Below are 18,881 nucleotides of genomic sequence, written 5' to 3'. Positions count from 1 at the left end.
GCGGCCCGGCACGGCGGTGCCGCCAGGTGCGTGCTGGACCGCGCGTCCCCTCGCCTCGGGGCTTCCAGTCAGGCCGGTCGAAGCACCTCGCGTTTTTTTTCCTTTTCTTCTAGGAGGCGGAGCGGTGAGATAGTTGGAAAAGCGTACCTCGGGATCCGCGCCGCTGCCGCCTTCCAGCTGTGCTGGTGCGGTGCTGAGCTCTCCGGCCCTTTGCTGGGCTTCGGCGATGAAAGGTATTCTGTTTGCCGCTTAGCGGCTTCCCGGTCCGAACTCTCTCCTCTGACCCTCGGGACGGCAGCTAACGTTTCCCTATTCCTTGCGTGAGATAAGAAACACGAGGGCAAAGGCAGCCGTCGTGCGGCGGCGTGGCAGTGCTGCTGCAGCTGGCCGCGCCCGCTCCGTGTCCCTTGGTTGCCGTTCTGCTGCAGATAATGAGTGGAACAGGCTCTAGTGGCTTTTTCTTTCCCTGAACAAATGAATCTAGTGGTTTTCCCTGAAAACGTTTGTACAAAGGCCGGGCTGTCAGAGTCTCAACCAGCAATTCTCACTGCATCGCTCACATAACACTGCCAAACCTTTCGGTTCTGTCTCATTGTGCTGCACCACACGGCAAGTACCCTGTCCCTGCTTTGCTGAAGCTTCGCTAATTCTAGGTACCTCGTTTGATTTCAAAGATGGTTTTCAGAAGTGCTTTTTCTTCATGGGCATTTCCACTCTAATTTCAATGCCTTAGGCTGGGTGATCAAAACAGGTACAGGAAGGCATAGGCCTCACTGCTGCTTCTGTTTCTTCAGCTGCCATGGGAGATGGAAATCCCTCAGCATTGGAGTATATTCCAGTCTCACATCAGTGTCAATAAAGTGACTCAAGGATCCTGTATAACCAAGATGTTATAATCACAATATAATTGTGTATAATCAATAGATATCAAGATGTTATAATCGCAATATAATCAAGAGAGTAAGGCAAAGCAGACAAGAATCACAAAAAGAAAATAAGTGGAAGAGCTTACCCTTGGGTTGAGCTCACCAAAAGACACCAAAAGAGGGGATCTCCAGAAGAGATCCTTCCCCTCTGGTAGCCAGCTCTTAAATAGGTCTAGGAGGGCTGGAGCCTGGCTCCACCCCTTCCGGCAGCACAGGTGAATTGCCTTCACCTGTGCTCCTCTGGCTGACTCAAGGCTCACCTCAGGTGATCAATCAGAGGTTCAGGCCGTGACTCAGCAGTTCCCATACAGATCCCAAATTATTTATATATATATATATATATATATATATATGTATTTGTATGTCAGCCTTTTTCCCATTCAATGTCTGAGTTTGTGAGTTAAGGCTACAGACATCTTTCTCTCCTCACATTACCTGGGAGAGCTTCCCACCGCTACCATTTCCTTGTTATAGCATTTCATGTGTAAATCATGGATATCATCTGCAAATCAGTAGCAGTTAGTGCCAAGAGGACAAAGCCGTTGTGATCTCTGATAGCTCTCCATCAGTGATGTATGTGAATCTGGAGGAGATGCTTCCAGAGGAAACCTTTGCTGCAGGCCATCTTTCTTGCAGCCTTCGGGGAAGACACCTGCTCAGTGCACAACATCCATGAACCAGCACACCCAGCACCTACTGTTGTACTAAGGGACATGGTTTGATGGGGAAACATTGGTGGTAGGTGCACGATCAGACTAGATGACCTTGGAGGTCTTTTCCGACCTTGGTGATTTTATGATTCTATGACTCTGCTGGTGCAGCAATGCCTTTCCCTGCCGTCTTCTTCAGTGCTCCCACACAGCCATGCAGAGACACAGAGCTCTCTCACAAGCACAAGGGCTTTGCTATATCCTTCACCACCTAGGTAACAGGAATGCAGGCTTCAAATAAAGCCTAATTAGGCTGAGAGGAAATGAGCAGTTGACTTGATACTACATGCAAGTAGAATTAGATTTATTTTAAGCTTATAATATACAAAAAAAGAAAAAGACAGCTTATCCTTTTGTGGGGAAAAAAACAGTGCAAGCATATCATGGGAGAGAAATCTCAATGGTAAGACACCATGCCAAATGGCTGTGTGCTGTCTATAAATGTCCCTAGAGATCAGGGTGATATATTGACCACAGAAAGGCCCAGAGAATTCCATGCACCGTGCAGAAATCGATGCCTCTCACTCAGATGCAGTATTGTGGCAGTATCTTTTCAGCAGCAGGCTGCAGTGAGAGAAGGTGAATCTTAGATTGTTAGTCATTCAGCTGCAGCTCTCCTTCCAACAGTCACCAAAGATGAAAAACAAACACAGGAAAAACAACACGGCATTCGCCATTTTCCCCCAGATAATTATCTAGTCAAATTACATTATACTTTACATTAAGTATTCAGCAGCAGTGTTGACACTAGGCGTTTTAAGAAAGAAAAAAAACTAATTTATGTCAGAGATGTTAAGATACACGCAAGTATTTTTATTAGAAATATTCATGCAGAGATCAAAAAGCATCTTCCTACTAAGAGATAGAGGGGAAAGATTTTTCTACAAAGGAGATTTTTACATAACTTCACAAATGATGAGCTTTATAGTAAAGCTCTGACACACTGAATTATGGATGTCTGTGTGGAGGTTTAGCTTGTGAAATTTTTGTGGATTTTTGCCTGCCTGCTGAAAGGAGAAGGAAGAACATTGTTTGTAGTTCTTTTTAAAACGATTCATTTGAAACTGTGTCTGAGAAATGCCACTCTAAAACAGACCGTGTCAATATATGTTCTTCTCTTACTGTATGCGGTAACAAAACGCTTCCTCTCCTCTGACAGTTTGTCGAGCTGTAATTGTTGGCATCCTAGGTGTTTGACTTCCCTTCTGAACAAAGAAGGAAACATTTAATCTCTCCAAAACACAGTACAGCCCACGACTCAATGCCAATGTCACAGTATCAGCTAAGTGAACAGAGCAGTCAGGTCAAAGCCAGCTCTTATTGTTCATTATCACAAGAGCTGCGAGCAGAAATGTGAATTACAGAGCAGTGGAAAGCATCCTGTGGAGCTTTTAGTCACTCTCCCTGGTGGCATGTTGTAAGTCTATGTGCGTGTGCCACAACCAGTTGGGCAGTTTTTGCCACCTTTCCCCTTGGAAACACTTAGGCTAAGGTGACCACGTGATTATTGCCTCAACATCGCTGTTTCTTGCAATAACAGAACTCTAGAGTCCCTCTAGTGCCCAAATGAAGGAAATAAAACACGTGAGTTGAATACCTTTTTAAAATGCGTTATCAACCACCAAGCAAAACAAAAGCTTCCACTGAAAGTATATTTATGCCTGGCTTTGCATAAGAGACTGTATTCAAGCTGCTTCTGACTGGGACAAGAAACACAACTGTATCTTTAACTCCTATGGTAAAATTTCCATTTTAAAAACCTCCTTTTTCTGTGTGTCTACCATTTGATAGCATTTAGCTTTTAAAGATTACTTGGAGGTGATATCTGTCTGCAAACATACGTCTCAAGCTGGCACATGAAAGCTTTAAGCAAACGAGATCTAGCCATAGTGGGAGGACTTTCACTGGAGCAACCCTGCCTTTGTAGCCCCTGACTATCTTTGATCTTTTTCCAAAGGAAATAGGTACCCAAATGAATTACGATGAGTTAGTTAGCTTTAGATGTCAAAAGCCAATCTTTGTATTAGAAGTAGCATGGTTGGAAAGCAGAGTATGAATTACTGCTTCCACCTGCTCTTGGGGACACAAGGAGTAAGAATTACAGCAGAGACACAATTCCAGCGGGGATTTGGATCCTTATTTCTCACTGCTGTGATTGAAAGGAAAGGGTCCCCAGATAACATGCTGAAGTGCAGAATGCACAGCACAAATCTCTTATTGAGTAAGCAGTTATGCACAGAGCCTCCTTTCCCTCTGTCATTTACCTAACCCAGCTCCCTTTCCTCTCAGCTCTTGAGGCTTTGTGTCATCTTAGTTATGGGGCTGGTTGCCTTTGCTGGAGAGGAAAAAACTGGATGTTAGACTTGTCACATCAGGGACATCTCACAGGACATTTTGTAAATGTATTCAAAAGGAAGTGAGGAGATTACTGATCCCTGCAGAATGCAGCTGGTGACGTTTCCCAGCCTGAACCATTTTTCACTGCTTTAGCCTGTTTTCTAGCGTAGAGAGGAACAGTTTATCTATTCAATTCCCATCTCCATGAGCAGGAAAAGGAAGTCTCTCAAGGGACAAAAAAAAAAAAAAAAAAATTGTTGCTCTTAACATTTTCTAGTTATAACAGGGGATCACTGTCAGGAAGTAATGACTGCAAGTCTGTGAGCTTGAGCTGTTTGCTTTGCTGTCTCTACCTTCTCACTTGTACAAGCACTGCCATCTTTGTCTAGCCTGAAAGCTGTAGGAATAAAACTACTGCCCCTTTCAGTTTTACCAGGTCTTCTAATGCAATAAGCATCCACTGCCTTCCTACAAAGTTGAACAGAAGGTTTCAGTAGTGAAATCTCTCTTTTTTTTACATTTGTAGCAAGCTTATGTGGAAAAGTTGCTTTTCAAAGTAAATATGACACATGCATTACTAAAATTCGTATTGGTTAGAACTTGAGGGGTATACTATTTCTGAGAGTTAATTTCCTGTTCTACTGAAAGAGTCTGAAAGAGTTTTTCCAATGGTATCTACTGAGAATTAAAACCACAGAAAGAATCTGTAGCTGTGCTTGCATACTTGCACATGGAAACTCTTCAAGTCTCTGATAGCTTCACCAATAGCTTCTTTTATTAATGTAGAATTTTGATAAGGCTTTCTACTTCTTAATATGCTCATACTCTTATACTCAAACATGTAAATTTTACTGCATTTTCCAAGCCTAAAGCTTAAATTACCGGTTGAAAACAGATTAGCCTAATCAAGTTAACATAATGGTACAAAATACCAAGTTCATCTTGATTTTTGGACTTCACATTTCTTTTACTCTTTCTACAAATAAAACACTGCCATTATTTGTTAAGAGAGGGGAAGCATCTGCAGACATAACAAGGAGTTGTTTATTTGCCTCAGCTACAAACATAGCCAGCTTGCTGCTAAGAGTCTTCCATTTTTGAGAAGACAACAGAGTGCATACCTTCAGGAGAAGGCTGGAGTGGACACAGGATTCCTGCAGTCCTAAACTCACTGAAGAATTAAGGCAATTTGCAGAGGGCTGTGATAGACCTTGCCCTCTTATATGGAGCAAGAAGAGAAGAGAGAAGAGAACCAAGCCCATGAGGCAAGATCTGTCTAAAGAAAGAAGAGGGACTTGGAAGGAGCCTCATGCACCCCACGCACTTTCCACATGCCCTGCTGGCTGCTAGCCCAGCAATGCTTCAGGCTCGTTGATCACAGTCCTCAGGTAAACTCTGCTTGCAAATCACATTGCATTGCCTCTCCAAAACTGTGGCTTGAGGTTAAAAACCAAATGTATTTGGGATCCGTCCCTCAAAAAGCTTCAAACTCTGCCTCAAACTCAGCTGCTATGCAAACCATGAATGCAGCAAAGTAGTCCAGATTTGAGAATGCCCTCAGCCTGCAGTCTGACCAATGGGCACCATGACACTCATCGTGGCTTAGCGTGGCTGAAACACTTCCCTGGCCTGAGGAAGACAGGTCTAAATGCCTGAAGGCTACCTGTGGGCTTGTTGTGTGTCACGTAACGCCTCCTCATTCAGGGTCATCATCAGCATGTGATTCTAAAGGTCTGCTCTGTACATGAACAATGAAGTGGAATCCTGATGGGCAGCATGGACATTACATCTGTAAATTCACAGTAACTTATGCCCATATTTGCCAACAGTTATCTAGCAGCACAAATCAATACTCCGTGTGCAGTTATCTGATCTAAATTACAGATGTTTTCTTGTGTGAGCTTCCAGTTTGATGAACTGGTACATTTGCTGAAACCAGCTTCTAGAATGCAGCCTGTGTGCCTGAATGTCCTCTCTTGAAAGCAGAACTGAAGAACCCATGGGATCTGTGAAGAGAAGCATCTGCAGATGCTTTAGCAGAGTCCCTGCCATGCCAGAAGTTGGATGAAGTTATATTAAAAAAATGTTCAGATCTTATTAAATCTACTGTCATCATAAAGAAGCAGTAGTTTATACAACTCCATTGGGCAAATCACAAATTGATCTAGCAGTCGCCCAGCTACGTGTTTTAGCCCTGAAATACATTGAGCTGAGGTAGGCCACTTCTTTTTCAATCATTAGTTTGTTTTTCCATTTGAAGGACCTGTACTGCAACCCAAAACAAAGAAAACAGAGTTCTGGGGTGCTCATTCCTCTCAGTTACCTCAGCCAGTGATTTGAATGAAAAAAACCCTCAAAACTGAGATTAATTCTGACAAAGGAGCTGTAAGAGAAGTGTAAAGCACGTTATAATCAAGGACCTGATGGGTGGGGAGAGAAGCATTTCAGGGGGTTGTGAAACACACAAACACCTATTGTCTGAAGTGACTCGATGTCATCATTTGATATTTCTGCCTTTCATAATATCTTCGGATGCTTGCGCAGGCTGGTATGTTGCCATGGATACAATGGTGTCAATGCTGAGTCTTTTAGTAAATGGGCTGATCTGTTGTGCACCTCCAGAACGAAAAGAAGGAAAAATTCCTTCGTCTCTGTGGCTGTTAGCAAAGGGAGGCTGACAGTAAAACAAACAGACTCCATATAACGGAGTTCAGAATCTCCTCCTCTTTGAAATGATGGTGTAGTAAAGAGAGCAAAGATAATGAAGCGAAAGAATGAGGAGAGCTGTCAAGCATTTATCAAAACCCTGTCTGCGTAGCTTAAGGCAAGGGTCCCTACATGATAGCGTCTGCTATATTGTCAAGGAAAATCAATCAGAAGGTTTAATAATTCAGTTTCCTAATGGCCTGGCACCGCTTTCTGCAAGAGCAAGGAAAATCAACAACAGCAAAAACAAAAATACCAAGGCTAAACAGCAAAAAGCAGCGATCGATAGACAACACAGAAGTGTAACTTGCTTTTGAAAGCCACTTTGAGAGGAAGCAACAGACACCCATCATAAAACTAATATTTGGATGCATAGATCACTCTGAAAGTAGCGTCTCCTACTTATTTCCATGGAAATTACAACAGCTACAAAGAGCACAATAGCACTATTTGATAGAGCAGATTCTCAGCTACAAAACAGTTTTTCAATATAGCCACCACCATTAGCTGTGCATTTCCACCAGCAGTGAACAAGAGCCTGTGTGCCGTGCTCACAGAAGTCTGCATCAGCAGAAGTGACACCTTGTCACTGCCACCACTGCTGAAATGCACACCCACCACTCACTGTGCTCCTATCCACTGTTTGGTCTCCATGAACATTCAGCAAGCATTGATGGATGGCAATAGGTGCCGTTTCTTCCACTTGGAGGAACTCAGTTCCACGCTTTTGCTTCTTACTCACTTCCACATCAGCCGCCATTTTGTCAGGCCGCCCCTCTGCTGCCATCTGTCTTATAGCAACAAAATATAATGGAATATCGGTGGGAAAGTTCAGCCACTCCTGCCACACCACCAACATCCACCTCTGAGGCTGTGGGCCAACATAAAAATAAAAAATAGGAGGCACTACTTTCAGAGCAACCCTCGTAGCACGCATTTAACGCTTTTATCCAGGCACAACTCCGCTTCTAAGAGGTAAAACAGATTTGGAAGTGAAAGTTTTGTATGCGCACAGGAAATCAAATAACAAACCTGGGCAGCAGTCCAGACTGTTTTCAAACTTTTGCTTTTTTCTTGGTGTTGGAACAATCTCATAAATGACACATATATATATGACACAGATTTCTGAAAGCCATATATTAAGGCAATTTTCTTTATTAGGCAACAACAGAAGAATGTTTAATTTGATTATGAGCTTCCATTTTCTGCTCTGTTATTCAAAGAGGACCTCTACAAAAAGTTGGTGCGTTACCATGTACTTCATAGAGAGGTTCTCTTGCCTTTGAATTTGGGGTCAAAAACCACTGAAGGGGTTTCAAAGAAGGGGTTTATTCCCCACTATTTATACAGGTGGGGAAGTTAAATAGCTTTTAACAGTAAGAAATAAGAATAATATGAGGTCACTCAGTGTACTTTCTCTCAGTAAGGTTGTGCCACTGTACATGGACCAGAAGTATAATGCAAAATATTTTATAGTGAATTTTTCTCATCTTAACTGATAAGGTTTCATCCATATTGGTTCTCTGCCATAAAACAGGGAAAATAGAATAGGTCAGTTCTGTGGTCAACTCAGTTCCTTCCTCAGCTCACATCTGTAAAGGTAGCATCAAGAACAATCTTTAGAGATGCAGAAGATAAGCAGAAAGCCAGAACTGCAGTCCTTAACCTTTTATAAGTCCCTTTGTTCCAGCATCATTCTGGAGGTGTAGGCATACACGCGGTAGCTTTGCATAGACCAGTAAGGCCAGTAGCTCCAATGAAGCTTTTCCAGCACAGCCTCTCCCTGTGGCTTTGCTCTGTAGACAGACCAGCACAGGGACACAGCTCCATCAGTGCTGCTCTACTCTTTTATTTGCTGTTGCTGACTCATACTGAAGACAGCTGAACCTAAAGAAGTGCTCTCCACAGTCTGCCTTTCCACAGCAGCCGGCACCACAGTCGCCATAGAGGGGAATTGCGAGTGCAGGCAGGTGGTCTTTGCACTCCCGGCGCCAGCGTCAGGGAGCCTTGAAATACATCTGTTCATTTTCATAAGACTGTTACCTTTCATTACGCTAGCACTAGAAGAGAGCAGACCCCAGTCTGTTGTCGTTTCTCTAGGGTAATTATGCTGATGCCGAAAGAATGGCACTCTCCTGTCTATCTCTGACTTCCCACCCCCTCCCCCCCCCATAAATGAGATGCAGAAGCGTCTGAGCATAGCTCCCCTTCATTCTCCTCTGTGCAGCATCTCCCCTCGTCTGCTTTGAGAGCAAGCTATGGCAGAAGTCACCAAGCATGTTTGCAATATAACAGGGGGTCCTAGTATCCAAAAGGTAAGCTCAGAAAAATGAGAGGGTTAAGCTCAAGATAAATGCAGTCAGCACTCTCCTCTTTTGGTGCTGCTCACTGGCACTTACAGGCAGGCATGTGAGAACTGTGCACTATGCCATAATGACTCAAAAATTTTCCACAGTGAAAGTTTCATGAAGCCCTTTCCTACTGAGAGGCTGGCTTATGCCCTGGAAAATGACAAATCACATCCCTTCCAAAAATCTTGATTATCACTTAAATCCTTGTGTTCACAGCGTTCACCAGGTTCTGCTGGAGTTCCAGAGAGCCATTCTGCGTTCAGATGAACTGTGATTAAATTCAACTGTCAAAATGAGAACACACCTTCAGACTATTAATTAGTATTGCTGGAAGCGCAGCGCTCTTGTCCTTCACATGTAGCCGCTTTGGGAACCGAAAACAAATCCAGGGCAGTCAAAATCATTTGTTTTCATGACGCTGTAAAAACGCAGTCACAGTTTGTAGAGATATAAAGCAAGGCACCAATGCAAAGCAGCAGTGAGAAGCTGAGAAGCGTCAGTGTTGCAGACAGACGCATCGATACACACACGTCGCGTATGGGCAGTTGCACAGCTCACGTTGCCAACACATAACGTGGCTCAGCTCTAGGAACCAGGCTTTAACTCTGGGAACCAGTCCTACAGAGAGTTGTATTTCGGCAACAAAGTGGGGGTTGCATGCCTAATTTTCCTCAAAAGTCTCCAAAACGTCAAAGGCATCTTAAAAAGAAACTTCACATTTCATCTTGCAGCTTTCTGCTTTTTAACTGCTCTGCCCTTGAGCCATGAGAACGTGCTTCCACTAATTAATGATTCATATAAAGAATTTATAGGAAGAGTAGAGATGTCCATAGAGAACATTAGCGCTTTTTCTTGGTAGCAGAAGCTACCAAGGAACTCCTCTCTTATTTCAGTTCCCCCTTTTCAAGGACCTTTGTTCAGTAATTCCCTCCCCAGACACACACAATCCTTAAAATCAGTGTCTCTGTTCACAGAATGCAAGCACCCCAGCTTCCCCAGCTGAGCTAGTGGCAATGCAATCCTCTCTAACCAGCACCATGTAAGCTAACAGCCACGGTCACTAAAATCTCAGCATACGGGACCTGTAAAATTCCTGCACGTACAGCGATGAGCATCCTTTGGGTCTTGTCATATTTGAAATGCTTCAGTGCCATCTCTGCTACGGCTTGGGCTGAATCCTGTAGCTAAGCAACAGCAGCCACAGCTGGGCAGTCCAAACAATGTGGCAACGGCAATTTATCCTGCACAAAACCTGTCCTTGATGCCAGCTCTGGACCACTGGCACCAGGTAGTTCTTACATCTGACCACAACTTAGTGTGTACTTGGCTGAAGAGATTCAGACTGTACAGCACCAGATGGGAAACATGGCAATTAATAGGCAGTGCCAGCACCGGGGGTGCTGCTTACCAAAGGACTGCTGTAAAAGGAATGAAAATAAATCTACCTCTGCACGAACAAGGATGTAGCAGGTGGCAGACGTTGCATGCAGGGGGCAATTCAGAAGGAAAGCAGTACTTCAAAGCTGGGTGTGTCAAGCACACTGATAAAACATCTACTAACACCTTCCACAGACTTCACATTAACCCCGAAAGCAAAAATCAGCAAGTGAGGCTAGGACAGCAGATCTTAACTCACTGTTACTGAGAAACATACCTAAGGAAGGGATCTCACCCAGAGGAGGGTTGCAGGTTCCCATCTGCAACTCATTGTTTTCTTTGCCGGGAGAAAAAAAGTGGGATAGCATCAGCCTGGTTAAAGAAATACGGGTGGGATTGTTTATTAAACACTTAGAGAAAAAAAAACAAACACAGTTCAACCACAGCTGGTTATAGAACTGCTGCATTGGATTCTGTGATTCTGTGACTTGGAGATTGAAGAGGAATTGTGGGAAAGAGTAAATAAAGACATAATAGAAACAAACATTTAACAGAAAGCTGTTTCTTCTCGGCGCCTTGGGGTAAGGGTCAGTAATTCTGTCATTTAGTGCTGTCCACTAAAATCTTGGCTCTGAAAGCATCACCTTCACCCTTGTCACAGCCACTTGTTAAAACCCTAACTGAGCGTAAATAATGTCAGCTCAGATGGTGCTTGTTACTCTGAGTCAGGCCTTGTTTCCAACACAGTCAAGCTGTATTAAAGACCTGCAGGCATTTTGTTGCTTAAAAAAAAAAAAGCATGGAAATTAACTTTTTTCATCTGAACGGAGCTCCAAGGTATGAATAAAATGCCATTTGGCAGCATTCCTGAAGTGAAGTACACGCACCATCGAATATTACTGCAGCCTTGATATATTCCAGCTGCTACTGCCCAGCAGACAGCCTAATGCACTTCTTTTCTAATGTCACCTTCACCCTGTTTTTCTTCATATATTTGCAACCGTTTATGAATTAAGCCTCGCATCACACCCACGCCTTAGAAAAGGGCCGGTCTTGAGGCACAGCAGCCCAGTGGTTAAGATGCCAGGCTGTAACTGAGGGCTTTGATGTAAAGCTCTCTGCCTGGCCTTGGGTAAATAGCTTTGTTCCCACCTGAGACAGGGTCACAGGCCTTGTCCTCTTAAGCAGCGATGGCAAATACACTGATGTGTGCTAGCTAGGCTGCCCCCATCTGCTTGGAGCTGCTTTGTTTTCAGGTCAGAAGTAGAATTTCTGTCTCTCTTTCAGATGGAGTCAGGCAGACCTACAGGGTTGTGCAGAAGCTTGGTAGCAGATGCAGAACTGCAGAGATTTCCAATTCAATGTCATAAAATTGTGGGCTTTACTACTCACTAGAATTCATATCATCTGACTTTCTCAGTAGCAAAATTCATATTTCTCCTTTACTGTGGAAACAAAAACTTTCCATTATAGGTGCCTAAACTTTGATTCTTGACTCCAAATTTAGAAACCAGCATTATCATCAATGACTCAGCTGCTCTCCCTGCTTTCCATTAGGATTTACACAGGATCTAACAGGGACATTAGCCTTAGGCTATTCCCTTTCTAGCAGGAGACATCTTTATGGGGGCAGATGCAGCTGATTTGCAGAACACGCTGAGAGAGGACCACGTGAATGTGAAAATCTTAGGTGGGTTCAAAGGAAGTACTGAGAAATTCACGAAGGATGAGGCAGGGGGCGAGGCATCTTGCTCATACATCTGTGAGCTGCCAGCTGCGGCAAGGCTATCATAAGAGGGACCTCTGTGAGCCCCTCTGCTTCTTAACAGCTCTTTCCCTAAGCTTTCAGTTCTTTTCTCTCTATTGTCCATCTGCTACAAAGCTGGACAGTCTGAAGCAGCCACGGCATTTCTTTCACTGATAGGGAGACCTTAAACTGTTTTAAGCGATGCATCAAGTTTAACTGTTTCTTAAAAAAGTCTTTTCAACTAACAACACCAGAGAAGAAGAGACATTTACGTTGGAAGTGTGCAAAGCTCTTTTCCCATCTTGCAGAGCAAGCCGACAGACATAATGTATGGCATGATCTGATTTTAGAATTATCACGTTTCCAATATATATATATATTTTTTGTAATAATTAAAGGGAACTGTAACTAAACTTTGATGCCATTAGATCATACAATTAAGTAGCGGCTTGCTTAAAGATCTGTCTTTTGCCCCACATAAAAAGAATTGCATCTACAAAGGAAGTCTTTTGAGATTTTATCCTTCAGGTTGTTCAACAGTTACTAACGCAGAGAAAATATCCTTTTCCTATGTATCTGAATAATCTTGTTTTTAATCTACAGAGATGAATACAAGAAAAGTTGCTGCTTGAGCTGGGGAACCACGAGATATTGTCTACTTGGTGAGATCCACAAGTTCTGAACCCCTCCAAGTAAGTGAAAAATAATTAGCTTGAGCTTTTGTCCCTTCTCTGATGAGAAAAAATGAAAAAGAATGCAGAGCAGAAAATAGATTAAATATTGTTGTATCATCATTAACTACCATTGATATGACCTATCTAGCTAAGAACCATATATTCTTGGTAGATTAACCATTTTTGGATCTCAAAAATTACAGTTGAGTAACACAACAACAGTTTTAGAGTCAGAAGGCTTGGAATCTATCACACACTCAGAACTTGACAAACACAATTTGAAAATTACTTATTTTCGTAACACAAAACAAACCATTTTAATTTGATCCTTAGAGCAAACAGAAAGAAAAAAACAAACAACAATCAAATACTAAACTTTAGTGCTATAGGAAAGGTCTGAGCTGGTTTTCTCAGTTCACCACAAAAACACTTGCGGAAGAAAAGCACAGCAGTATTAAAGATCTGTTAAAGGAGATGTTTTATCCAGAATGGCTCAACACTGGCATGCACACTAACATGTTTTCCAACCGAGTCAACTACTTATCCCAGCTTTTAAAAATGAAAAAACCCTGATACAATTTGTTATTAATAAATATCAGCTTCCTCAGCATTACAACCAGGGCCAAATAAAATGACTTATTTAGTGCAACTTCTTGCTTAAGCAGACTTCTTGATCCTTTCTGACCTTTCTATTAAAAGACAAACGTTGTCTTAGAGAAAGCATAGAATATAGTTTGAAACTGCATGTTCAGGATGTGAAAAGTGCCCAATCTGGTACTGTGTTTACAAAGGTGTTACAAACTGTGATGGTGCTTGAGATATTTAACAAGCATCTCAGACACCCGTGTGGGGAAGCAGCTGGAAGTCCTAACATTACCAGCTGGTCCAAGGTAAGCAATCTCCACTGTTCAACCAGAGCTCTGTCTTCTGAACTGTCAATAAGATTTTGGTTCTTAAGGGAGTACTGACAGAGACAGCACTCCCTGTCAGCCTGATTTGTCAGAGAAGCTTTATTTTGAACTTTCCTTCACTGAGTATATATGTGTATGCATATAGTCTATACGTATATATTAAGAAAAACCATCACCACCACCCAGCATTCTTCTCTAAAAGGGTATGCCAAGAAACGAGTAAAACTGATGAAATAGATGAAATGGCTCTCCTTCGATCCCTTGGCTACACATTCAAAACATTAATCTGATTATTGTTGTGGCTGAAGTTCAGCAAGGTTGTTAAGTATCTAACTGAAAGCATATGAACAGTCCCATTATGGTGATTCATGGATTTAAAAATAGAAATGTTTAAGTGTTCTGTTGAATGCTCGAGTCTAAATGAAATCAATACATGCTATGCTTCTTACTCATGAAATATTAAGGGCAGATGCATAATTTATTGTACTCTGTGTATGTACTTGCACTGATTATACTGTAATAGAGCTATGCATAATTTAAAATGTATTGTACACACTTTATGGGAAAAATCATCATTAAATCCAGAACAGTTCACTTTTTTTGTGAACTAGGCATTTGTTTTATTCTTAAATCCAATCCCACATGTTCAGAAACCCTTTTCCAGACGAAAAGAAATCGTAGTCTCCTCTAAAGCCCTGAGATGGTAGCACGCAGCTCTCTGCAAGCTACCAGGCAGCACAGAGGTCCTTTGCTGACCTCTAGTGACAGAGAGGCAGAGCCACAGTCTGCACCAAACCAGAGCGCTCAAATCGCGGCTCAGAGCCATCCTAGCTGCAAAGCTAAAAAATCCCCTCTTGTATTTAATGGCTCAGACAGCTAGACAGGAAAAGAGAGGGAGTCCATCGTATCAAAGCCTACGTTATTTATTCTCTGCTGTGAATAACTGTCTTTATTACTGGTTTGTAAGCCACTTTCTGTCCTGCCAATGGCATCATGGCAGCTGTGAGCCTTCCAGTAACGTATAAGGACTTTCTGAGAGAAGTACTCAAAGGCAGACTTTATTTATGGAAGAAAGCACTCTGCAGTGCTCATCAGAGAACGTATAATTAACCTGCTTAAAGTCAGCATGCATTTAAAAGCTTGGCTCGGCTGGGAGACATAGGACATATTTAGCACCTGCCTCATAGGGGATGACGTTTAAAAGCTTTGCTTCCTTTTGTTGCAGCGTGACCTTTCTTCACCCACATCTGAAGCAGACTCTGCTGGAGAATGCTTCTCTCCAGGTCAGACACTTCTGTGCCCCACAAAGGCAATTAGCAAATGGCTGCATTTGGTCATTACAGCCAGATCTGCCAGTAGGGATACTGCAATAAGGCCAAAACTCTTACTGCTTCTCTGTCCCATTCTGGATTTCTTCTGCTGTGAAGAAGTGAGGTCAGCAACACAACTACTGGGCAACATCTGGGAATACTCCCAAACCTCACTGCTTCCTAGCCTGTACGTAAGGTTTAAAGATGGCCTGGTTATTTTTAAGCAAATAGGTACCAAAGGAACAATGCTTCTTCCTGCCTTCCCAAACTCCACCACATATTTTCTCTTATATCTTTCTTATATCTGTTGACATTTTATCAAAGGAGAGCAGCAGCCACCACACTGTTGTGCCTGCACTTGCAGCCCAGTAATCAACTGGGACAAAAAAAACACTAGGAGAAAAATATATATGTATATATATATATATATATATATATATATATATATATAATATATACAAACACACACATATACACACACCTAAAGCCAGGTTGAATGTATAAGCCATTAAGATAAATGGAACACGAAACTCTGGAAATCTTCCATCACCGTGTGATTGTCTTTTGGTTGTAATTCTATGGATCCACAGGTCAGTGGCACTAGACAGAAGTAACTAACAGCTCAGCATGCACTACCCATTTCCAGGTGCCTGTAGCCTTCCTCTACCCACAACAAGCTAAAATAGGTCTCCAGTTTTTTGGACAAATCCTCCTTATCCCGATTTCAGACTGATCTCTGCGTATGTATCCAGATAAGCTTCAAACTCACTGGCTTGCCGTGTGTGCAGATGCACACAAAACTAGAAAAATCCTACAAAATACAGGTCATGAATGATTGTGTTCCACTCCAAATAATTAATTTCCAAGCTTTGCTGAGATTACTTCTCTAAAAATAAAATGCGGCTGCAAATGCTTGACGATAGATGGCGCTACATGAACATTTGTTTTTTAAATAACACAATTTAACTTGAATATTTAATATTGCATATACTTAACAAAGGTGCCTAAGAAATGTCAGCATTATATTTCTATTACTTCTTACGCACGAATAAATGATATATGAGGAATTAAAAGCAAGAAGACAATTAGTTGAGATGTCAGACTTCTCCAAAGATCAGTCACAGATCAGACACTGTCACTTGGGTCCTCTCCCTTATGCACTGAACATCCCAGTAGCCTAACCTGGCATTCTGCTAAAGGCCATTCAAACTGAAAGGTGTTTCAGCCTGCCCAAACCCAGCTCCAGATGATTGTACCAATGAGGAGGTGGTTGTGAGCAGCACATTGAAATCAACCCAACATGTCTAACAATTTCTAATTTTCTGGGTCCAAAAATAATGAAGTCAACAGAAACAAGTAGCACTGACAAGTGCAAAACTAGCAGAGATAAACTTCCAATTGACCTAAGCACCAGTCCTGGCTGTTGCCTGGCTGCTGGAGGAGAATACATCAGCAAATGACAAGCAGAAGGGGGAAAACTGCATATAAAGACTCAAGGGCAAAGAATTAGAAGAGCTACCATTATCAGTGTGAATAGGCAGCAAAAAGCTACAAGCTTTCTTTCAAAAATATTCGTCTTCACTCTTAATGCCTGCAGGGAAAAACATTTCTACTGACTCACAACAATGTTCTCTGCCTCTCACTCATCTACACTCATAGATACTTAAACAGCAATCATAATCAGCAAATGGTGTTTTCTCTGTTTTCTCATATTACTGCTGGTAAGATCAGTGATTACTTGAAAGCAGCCTTTCACCTGCCAGAGCAGCTTACACTTGCGACTTGAACAAGGGGTAAGCAGTGATGGCTAGGCAGTGAAAGTGCTCGCTATGGAACAAGGGGAAATGAAGAGAGCGCTGCGCTTGAGAGAAAGCCAGAAAAAGCTAACTCACAAGGTTTTGTAAAAAGTAATTACACCTCATACTGTGAGCACGTGAAAGAACAAAAAGTTTGCTTCACTAATGCAAACTTTACTACTGAAAGGTTGGAGAAACTGTAGTCTACAGATGCAAATTGAGAAGTGGGGAAGTTCATTACCTCAGGCTGAAATACAGAGGAGACAGAATGGCTATGCAAGGATACATTCAGAGCAATCACCTTCTGCTCCCACCTTTGAAGCAAATATCCTATTTGTCCTCTACTCCTGTACTTTGATTCACACTACAGAGCATCCTTTGGGCACCTAAACCAGAGGTAAACCGGCTGATTTGGTCTTAGCACCACAGTGAGCTCAGGCCACAGAAGCAGACAAGAGTTAGTAGAGAGCAAAGCACGGAAAACAGAAACATCACACAGGTCACATCCTCAGCACCCATGACCGCTCCCTGTGGGTGCTCCTTCAATGAGCTGCCTTCCCCATGAGCATAATTGCTGCCTTTGCATGTAGCCAAGAGGCTCCAGTCAGCTCCTCAAGGTAAGCCAGTACTGCAGCTGCCTTGGGAAGACAAAGTCATAGCTTGGTCAAAGAAAAAAAAATCCAGTATCACCCTGTTCCTTCTCACTGGACTCAGACATGTTATCTTGCTTGGTGCCCAGAGCTTCTCTCTTATCTTGTTCTTGGGCTCGGTATCCTGTAGTGACAACTGGTGGGGCCCATTTCCTCCTCCTCCTCTCTATAAATTACCATCCCCACCTCCTCACAGCATTTAGCAGTGGATTGACAGAGCTCCTGGAGGGGTTTTCTTACAGAATTAAAATGGTGATCATGTAATCTTTCTGACAGTAACTGCATTATTAAATCTGCAGTACATGAACCAGATTTAATAACACACTTGTTCTGAGCAGAGACAGTTAATTTCCCACTATCTGCTCTTAGCCCTCAAAATATTTCTACTCTAGCTCTAAGTTTTGCATAGGCTAAACAATAATTATAAGATTTAAGTAGCATCTGGGGAATCTTCCTGTCTTGTTTTGCATTTGCTCATTGAAGTTCTCAGGTGAAATAAAATTGTTGTTCTATTCTCTGAATTTAGTTCCCAAAAACTCAGAAAGCCAGAGGGGAGACTGATATGAATAAAAATGGTAACTGTATTGGAGAAGAACAGCCACTTCCAAAGTCACATGGAAGCATCTGTGAGGATCCTGGCAAGCACAGATAAGACTTATGAGACAGGGAGGGAGGAAAGAAGACTGATAGCTGATTGTTTTTGTGCAATTATGTAAGTCTTGTCTAGTGAGTGGAAATACTGTAGGAGATGCAGCTTGCAGTAACTCATTGCCCATGGAATGATCTCCTATATTCCACAGAGCAGAAATTAAACCAAGAGAGTTGTGTCAGTGAGAAATATATTCAGTCTCTCAGAGTCCCTGGTGCAGCAGACATATAATGATGCTTTGAGCCAGCTCTTCCAGCCACGATAGCAAAACAGCAGGAAAAAGGCAAAGTCTGGCCCATATCTGAGACTCCTTAACTACAGAACTTCCTGTCCTGGACAACCAGCTTCCAAGGAAGAAGGATCATAAAGTGCTTGAAGAAAAATCATCCTTTTTCTGGTCAATACTTAAGCTAATTCATCCATCCCACAGAGATGAATGCATTACCATGGCCTCCTACTGCCTTTGCTCAGATAAAGAGGAACAGAGTTTAATTAACTGTTGCTATAGAGGACTTGGAAAAAAAAAAAAAAAAAAATCATTCATAGGGCAGTTAATCATAAGATAACACATATCACTATTGAAAATCATGGCTGTCTGCTAAAGTGAATTGTGCAGAAGTCACTTATGCCCATACTTAGCTGTGAACATCACTCGGTGATGGACTCTGCCACTCTGCCTCTTCTGGTCACATAGGCCCCCTTTCATTCGCTTCTCCACATCTCAAACTCTGACATCC

The 18,881-nt window shown here is 42.4% G+C and overlaps 1 long non-coding RNA gene across 1 annotated transcript; it reads left to right on the top strand.

The window, feature by feature from the left end:
* LOC122182028 lies at positions 1 to 12,841 on the top strand. Its single transcript, XR_006179671.1, has 3 exons — positions 1 to 26; positions 114 to 233; positions 12,758 to 12,841. It is a non-coding gene; the product is annotated as an uncharacterized LOC122182028 (long non-coding RNA).
* Positions 12,842 to 18,881: the final 6,040 nt, after the last annotated feature.

The sequence above is a fragment of the Lagopus leucura genome, unplaced genomic scaffold (assembly GCF_019238085.1).
Source record: "Lagopus leucura isolate 7727_CA_CO unplaced genomic scaffold, USGS_WTPT01 Super-Scaffold_100012, whole genome shotgun sequence".
Taxonomy (NCBI): domain Eukaryota; kingdom Metazoa; phylum Chordata; class Aves; order Galliformes; family Phasianidae; genus Lagopus; species Lagopus leucura.
This window is presented reverse-complemented; position numbering and strand designations above follow the sequence as displayed.